Source organism: Episyrphus balteatus, chromosome 2, assembly GCF_945859705.1.
Source record: "Episyrphus balteatus chromosome 2, idEpiBalt1.1, whole genome shotgun sequence".
In the NCBI taxonomy this organism is placed as follows: domain Eukaryota; kingdom Metazoa; phylum Arthropoda; class Insecta; order Diptera; family Syrphidae; genus Episyrphus; species Episyrphus balteatus.
Window position 1 is genome coordinate 31324484 of NC_079135.1, and position 9084 is coordinate 31333567.

The following is a 9084-nucleotide window of genomic DNA, read 5'->3' on the forward strand; positions in this document are numbered from 1 at the left end:
GATGTGTTCATTTTATTGATAGTCTGAAGATTTCTTAGAACACGTATTAGGTCTGTTTGGTCGTACCTGATCACATTGGATAGGAGGGTCTATTCATATGTCGTCTTCTAAACGAAGATGCAAAATTCAAGACATAAGAGCAAGGGAGAAAGAAAAATCGATTTCTCCTTTGCTCTTATGTGCATGTTGAACTTTTGCGTCTTCGTGTAGAAGCATCAGACTATCAAAATTTGGAACACATTGCAGAATTTGTTTTTATTGCATTAAATCATATGTAGAACGAGAAAATAGTGAGAGTAGTGTACACCGTCATCTTGATCCTGCTACTATTTTTCTTTTTATATAAAACCTAGTACGCAGAAATGGCGCTAAATTTTACCTGATATTTTTTTCTCCGTTTTTCTTGACTAATTTTTCGTCCACTAAATTTTGACAGATAAAAAATGTACAATTAGAAACTAATGTGTGATTTTCTAGCAAATCTGCGCATTTTGAAATCGATTATACAGTGTTTTCCCCAATCAAGCACCGCTTTTGCATAATAAAGGAACAAAAGTCAAAAAGATATCCTCATCCCTCTTGCCTACATACTCACTGGCTAGGTGTTTAAAAAATAGCCGTATAGTCAGGCACTAATAGCCTTTTCACACCAAGCCAAAAACGCGGTTTTTGCGAAAAACCCCAAAAACCTATATCAAAAACACAAGTTTTTCCATACATTTTTCATAAACCACAAGTTTTCGTAAAACACAAGTTTTTGATTAAACTCGCCAAAAACCTGAAAATGAAAACATTCAACTCCAAACGAAATAACCAAACAAACCTTTTGAGGAATTCAGCAACAATTCAGCAGACAAAAAAAAAGAACTGACAGCAGACAAAAAAAAAAGAACTGACAGGCAAAGATAACTAATTGTTTTACAAATGCGGTTTGTTGATTTTTTTTTATTTGATAATATAAATCAAATTTATTTTTTTATTTCTTTAATTAATTATAGAAAATGGAAGAGTAGAAAAATACACACAAAAAAAATGTGGGGGACCGAAGATGAAGAGTTCCTGTTGGAACATTGGGCTGAAAAGGAGCGACAGCTCAAAAGCAGAAGAAAAAAAGGTCATATATATTTACATCAAAATGGCTTAAGAATTTGAGGGTCGGCCAATATATTATTCTCCGGAAGAAATTAAAATTAAACTACACAATTTAACGACCAAATAAATAAAATTATATTTAAATTGCCAGAATTCATTTTATATGATCAATTTTGTGAGCTCAAAAGCTGATTTAAACAACAAAAATAAAATCCCATCGAAAACTTGACATTTGAATGTCAAAAAATTTTAAACGTCAAACAAAAACCTGTAAATTTGTGGTGTGAACGCTTTTCAGGTTTTTGAAAACTTTTTGCCATAAACCGCGTTTTTGGGTTTGGTGTGAAAAGGCTATAATATGTCTATTAATGCCTGACTATACGGCGGTAATACTGTACATTACACATAATTAGGTAATACATTTCCGAGTTTTAATTTTCGTTAATAGCCTGGGGTCGAATTAAGGCATACTTTCGTTAACGAATGGTTGCTATGTGTCCCTATCTTTTTCTAATAATTAAATAGACACAGAAATAGTCAAAACGTTAACGTATGAACGTAATCGTGTGCAGTAATTCGAACCCTGTTTTCATTACAGCCCAAATGAGATACTTTCAAAAAATTATCTAATTTCGAATGTCAAATCGTATAGAAAAGTTTTTTATTTTGAAATTTGAACAGACCCAATATGCGAAATTATCTCATTTGAGCTCTAGTTATAAAAACAAGCTAGGGGTATTCACGATCTGGTCCAACAGATGCCTACGTTTTTTTTTTGGGTTATCTTTCCACCGATGCTTCTTCTTTTTCCATTTTTGATAATTTAATTCTTTGTTTTGTTTGGGTTAATTCGGGACATGAGTAGCGATGACCATTATAAACAGAATAAATGAGATAAACTGTTTCATCATGGGCGACGCGATGTTGAGCTGCCATCTGCCAAAAACTTTTTACTCTATTGTATTTTTATGTTGCAATAGGGCTCGGGTGTAGCTAAAGTGCAAGACTGTTTTTAAAATTTTAATCCGTATATTTTGTTGTTGTTGTGTAGTGTTGTAAGATTTTACACTTTTGCAATGATACTAGACTACTTTTATCAGATCGTGAATACCCCAGCTATTAAGCCTTAACTACATTGGCTCAAAAAGTGAAAAAGTACAAAAGTGAAAATTTTCAAACGCATTTTTGTATTGTTTTTCGGGCTGGGAAATGAAAACAAATGATGTAGAAAACTTATTTTTTCGTCAAAAAAACATTTTGTTTACTCTTTTTTACAAAAAAATTGCGCCTGCGAGAAAAAAAATATTTTCACTTTTGTACTTTTTCAAAAAGTGGTGAATGTAGTTAATGTCGTTTTCTATTGACGAATCTCAGAATGAGATTTGTGAATTTGACAGCTGAAAGGGGGGGGTGAAGAGGGGAAATAGTGGACAAATCTCAGATTTCATGATCTATTTGCGTCTTGAGATTCAAAAAAATGACAAAAAAATGAATCTGAGATTCAAGAATCTGATTCTGGATTTTTATCAAGATTCACGCATACAAACACACGCACTTTCACACACACTCCTCTGTTTGACATTTGTCTTAACATTTGTTGTTGTTTTATTTTTTTTATACGCACAGATTTCGCACACAATTACAAAACTAGATTTCATATTCTATTTGCAGTGGAAAATCTGAGAATTTTACACAAAAATCTCAAAAGTCAATAGAAAACGACATAAGCCTTTAGAATCAACACTGCATTAAAAAAAATTTTTTTAAACTATAACACCTACAGGAAAACATACAATTTTGCATTGCAATGCGCGACTCCTAGCGGTTGGTTGGAGTAACAATTAGAACAAATCATAAAATAAGTAAGACTTTATGCAACTTTTCCGAGGGATGTAATTTTGAATGAAGATCTCGACTGACAAATCGATTTTGCTACAATTTGTTTTGAAATTTCTCAACAAAAACAAAAAAAATATAAACAAACAAAAGGGTCCACCCTGTTAAAAAGAAATCAATTTGACACATTCAAATTCGCCGCAAATAAAGAAGTGTATTTTTTTTTCTCCGCTGTCAAATAGTTAAATGATTTTTTCCTTCTAAAACTCTTAACATTACGAAAAATATTAAAAAAGAAAGTACTCTTTTTTTCACATTAAAATAAATAAAATAAAATTTAAAATGCAATTAATTGCAATGTCAAAAGTTTGTTAACATTAACTACATTGGAATTCATCACCAACAACAGCAAATATTTAACTGTAACACGGCAAAATTGTTGAAAAAAATCTCGACAAAAACTTTGGCAGACTCGAATTTTATTTTATTATTTGCAAAAAATGTACTGCCTCCAATGCCTCATCCCAGTGCTCCTGATCCCGAAACCAACGAATCCAGCCCTAATGCAAACCCATGTAATGTTCATTGTTCTCTATTTGATTGGTTTCTTTCTCGAACGTAAGCCCTGCACAATTTGCAGCTTGGTATTTCTCACAGCCGTCTTCTTGATATGCTACAGTGGTGTGGGCAATTGCATATTCTGGGGCAATTGTGAGGGTCACCAGTGTGACAATGGATAGAAGTCGACTCTTGCCATCATCGAATGAGAGGTGCCATTTTACTCGATGATCCTTTTTTGCAGAGCAGCAATATCTTCTACCTAAAACAACTATATAGTAATCTTAGCCTAACTTCAACTATACCGCAAATTACAAATTAAAATTCCCTGAGCCCGTGCTGTGTGCCTGTGCCCGCGCCTGCTCCCTTTCCCCTACCCGCGAAACAATTTTTTTTATTAAAAATACCAAAAATAACCAAAAGCTAGATTGGATCTTTTTTTTTTGTTATTTTAATTCGAGAGGAAATGTATTTATAAATAAAAATTATAGAAAAAACAAAAACAAATATGAAAGATTCGTTATACTCACAAAAAAGTTAAAGGCATACTCATCTTTATCAATTGTGTATTTATTATTTGTATTTGTATACTTTTCATTTCTATTGTAAAATGAGTTTTTCTTAAATTTGTTTTTTATTATTCAAGATTGTTTCTTCTTATGATTTGACTCTTCATTTATATTTCGAGGGGTTTTCCCTTGTTCCAGTTTGTATTATCTTAATTGGAACTTAACGAATGCTCCCTCACACACAAAATAAAACCACTAGATCCAATTTAATACACGAGATAGAGGAGAGAGAGCTCTGTAACACAAAAACAATTTTTCGTTTCAATTTATTTATTTTTTGTATTAACGAATTTTTGTAAATATTGTTAGGGAAACTTTTAATGAAAATATTCATTCATACAAGAAAAAAATTAAAAAATTATGTCGACATAATTATTACAAGTTTTCATTGTAAATCAAAAAAAAAAAAATAAAAAATAAAAAATAAAAAATAAAAGAAACAGAAAATAATAAATAAATGGCAAAATAATAATAAATTTAAAAAGTAGCACGCCTTTGAACATTTGCGGTTGATATAAATATAGAAATAATAGTTACAAACATTATAATAATATGTACGTACGATTATAATTTATATTGGTTTTTAGTATTAAGTTATTTTTAAATAAACGATAAAATAGAATTCAATTTGAAGTTTGAAAATTTGTAGTTTTTCTTAAAAATATACTTTTATTCATTTAAATAGTTTACCATCGTGCACTCGTTTATTCAACCATTATGTACCATAGTATCATCTAATTTGAGTACTAATTCTGTTTACAGCTTTATCTAATGAGATGACAATCGGAGAAGTATCCTGATGTTAAAGGATTTGTAAGGTTTCAATATGCACCTATAAGCACCATTGCCTCGCTATTAGAGTTGGGGATTTTAGATAATTTGAATGATCGATCAATTTAGTTCAAATCACGCTACTAAACTACATAGTTCTGAATCATGGTATAAAAAGACAAGGTATGATCATTAGAGCCGCCATCTTACAAAATGGGGTAATAGTGTTTTGACGTTTGGCATTTGGCAAAGTCAAAAGCAACAACAATTTCCAAGACAAATTTGTTTACAACAACAATTTCAATGGGCTGGGCTGTCAAAACCTTAAGTAGCCATCTTTTTTTCTTTCATTTGACAGTTCTCGATACTGAGTTTTTTCTAATGATCATACCTTCTCTTCTTATACCATGGTTCTGAATTAGTTCATTTTAGTTAAATTTATTTTAATTATCCGGTTTTTGTTAGAATTACAAAAACAAAATTACTTTGTTCAAACGGTATCCAAATTTATGTAAAATTTAAGTATTCCACTTACATATAAAACAAACATCAAGTTAAAAATAATAGATAAAAATGTTCTTTCTTATAAAAATTCATTAATTCGTTCATAACTTGTCGAGCTTTCTGATTCCTGCTAGAAGTCTAGGAGAAGGTCGTTTTTCTTTCATTAAATCGGAATCATAGTAATCATAGATGCTAAAAGCTGTTCTGTCTTGTCATAATACGACTGCTCTTAGTTGCTGTTTATTTTGTTGAAAAAAATTTTCTTCGCTAATCGCGAACTAAATTGTGCTAAGTTAGTGAAATAAGTTCATAAGTTCACCAAAATGAACTAGTTCATTAAACTAGTTCGTTCGCGAACTACACAAGCCCACTCGCTATTATTTGGTTTTAGGTTATATTGACACTTGGCATCACGGCACCTAGTGGATAGCGACGGAACCCCGAAAGTTATATAGATTATTTTCGGATTTGCCGCTCAATGTAATTTCCATAAGAAAAAAATAAAAAAGACCTCGAAAAACATTTATTTTACGAATTAATTTTATATGTACGAGTATCAATTTTATGATTGCAAAATGATAATAATATGTGTTTATATCTAAATCAGGTTTAAAATATATCAAAAAGTATAATAATACCTGTGTAATTTGTATTTAAAAAGTGCAAGCGAATCGCCTGAAAACAACAAAAAATACTATAAAAAATATAAAAATTATTAAATTATTCTTTTATTTGTTTCACTTTTTCACAAATAATAGTAGGTAAGCATTTTTTTTTATTTTCAACAATCTTGAAAGAAAATTAAACCAAAATAGTTTCTATATTTTTTGTAGTATTTGTTGTTGTTTTCCTGCGATTTGCTTCTCTTTTTGGAGACAAATTAAATAGGAATTATTATTCTTTTTGATATATTTTAAACCTGATTTAGATATAAACACATATTATTATCATTTTACAATCATAAAATTGATACTCGTTCATATAAAATTAATTCGTAAAATAAATGTCTTTCGAGGTCTTTTTTGTTTTTTTCTTATGGAAACTACATTGAACTGCAAATCGAAAAAAAAATCTATATCATTTTCGGGTTGTCGCTACAAGTGGTAGATGGCGTGGAAAGCTATTTCCCAAGTCACATATTGTTATTGTTCAAATAAAAGTTATGAGCTTTTCAGTAATATGAATACATAAGTTTCTGTTCAATTTTCCAAGAATTTCTTCATCATTTATGAACTTATAAAATGATTAAAATTCGATGCTACCAGAAAAATGGATTCAAAATAGTTCTGAAATTAATTCATAAATTTAATTATATGAACCAATTATGATTCTGTTCCGAAAGAAAGAAAAAGGCTTGGGTTTCATTCCAAAATGTGTGCATACAAAGAGTTACGTATATAGATTTAATAATTATAGATAGAACTTTTTTATGTCTCATATTTTATAGAGAATACGTATACATGAAGTTTATGTACAATTCTTCGAGGAATATTGTATTTACAATTCCAAAAAAATATATTTTCATCATTGTAAAGAGACTTTTTTGCACCCACTTTTTTTAAAAATTGTTATTTTTTTAAAGGAGTAAATCAAAGATCAAAAAATCCAACTGTTTATTTGTTTTTTTATTTTTGGCTATGTTAAAAAAGAAACCATTAATTACATTTCAATAGTTTATTGAAACAATAATGGAAACGAATTTCAACCTTATTGTAAATTTCCTATGAGTCCCGATAAAATAATCATGGAATCCGTTAGAATGGAAATTTGTATGAAATTCAGTCGAATTACCTTCCCTTATAAAAAAATCCTGGTATCATCGCATTCAAATGGACTTATACTTATACTAAAATTTTAAACTTTATTAAAAAAAAAAACCCACATACGACATGACACACAAACGAAAATTAATATCTATTTCTTTTTATTTCGGTGAAGCGATCGACTTCTGTTGACTTTTCTCGAACAAGTACAACTCAAACCATCTTCTTGATTAGCAAAATAGTCTTGAGAATCACAAGAATTTGTATTTTCCAGCTTAATCCCAGATTTTGATCTCAACGTGCTTATATTATTTACAATTCTTTTTAATGTACGTTCCATCGTTTTTTTGAGTCGATAAAAAGTATCGGTTGCATAGCTAATATAGTAAAATAAACCAATACTTATGGTAACTGTTACAAGTTCAATAAACCAATTTGCCTGGTTTAAATGTAATTGCGGTAGGACAAATGAAATTCCAATTGTAAGTGTCCGGTAAATGAATTGCTCCATATTATTCCAAATTATTAAAATACCAAATTCAATCAAAAGCAAAGATATAAATATTTCTATATACCAAAGACACCACAATGGAATTGCTTTGTAACGATCAGGTAATATTTCTGCATCCCAAAGAATTTCCAACATGGTTAGAAGAAAAATCCAGCTTGATAAAGTAGTTTGTGGAGTGAAAGTTTCACAGCCTGGTTTTAGAAAAATTGACATTCGAAGAGCTCTGTGAATGATAAACGCCGCTACAACAGGCAATAATTTTGTCATATTTTAATCTAGTGTTATGTATATAAAAAAAAAAATGATAAGAAAAGTTAAGATAAGAATTAATTATTAACATACTTTTTATGGGCTTTGGAAAATTGTATTCAAAATAAAAACTATAATTTAATTCCAATAAAATGCTAGACTTACATTTGACAAGCAAAACTAAAATTTATTTGACTTTATATAAGAAAGGTAAAATTTTTAGGAAAGTAACGATTTAAATAATTGATAGTAAATTTTTTTTTTTAATCTTAAGTAAAGATTCGTATATTCGTAAAAAGTTTCACCACAAATTTAGCATCTGATGCCCCGAAATTCTAAAATTCTAAAAATACTTAAATTTCCAGTTTTTCGAAGCCATCGCGAAAACGACTAACTAAATTTAAAGTTCACAAGAGCCCAAGATGAGATAATTATGCAAATTATAAATGTCGTAGGTTCGATCAAAATTAAACATTTTTCATCTGAAAAACAGCAGTTTGCTATCTGTTTCTAACAGAAATATACTTTTTTGAAAAGTCTGTTCGCAGTTCTTTATGTCTTTAGTAGTAGTAAACTATGTTCAGAGTTGGCGCAAACAGACTTAAATTAATATGGTCTAGAAATCGAAAACTTATATTTCATGGCTTTGAGTGCCACTACAACTTGGTGTTTTATTGTTATTGCTTATTGATTGATAAAAAAGTAACAATCGCTTAGATAGATAATTTCCTATTATCACAAAAACTTTATCAAAGCAAAATAGGGCTGTCAAGTCACCTTGTACAAAAATCGATTTAGGTCGCAAAAAATTGCATCGAACTGATTTGTTGGTATCTTGTGAGGATATGTACATATACATATACCAACTTTGCAGCTCGAAAAAACTGTTAACTGTGTTGTATTCGAAAAACCGCGAATTTGAACTTCAATCTTTGCATGCATTATCCTTAAACTTTGATTTAACACCAGTCTCATGGCTGTACGCCTTTGGCCCAAGTCCCATAAATTTTACCTTATTACTTTTTTTGAAAAATTTCCAAATTTTGGATCGATTTATTTGAAGAAGTTTGAACCTACCTATTTTTATCTTTTTTAACTGGTTTCTATTGACTTTTTACATTATATTGCACTTTTTTATAAAATAAAAGCCAAAGACTAAAAGAAGTCGCGGTTTTTTTTAGCACCAGCACCACGGCTAAGACACTCCAATCCGGTGGCTAAAAAAATTTTC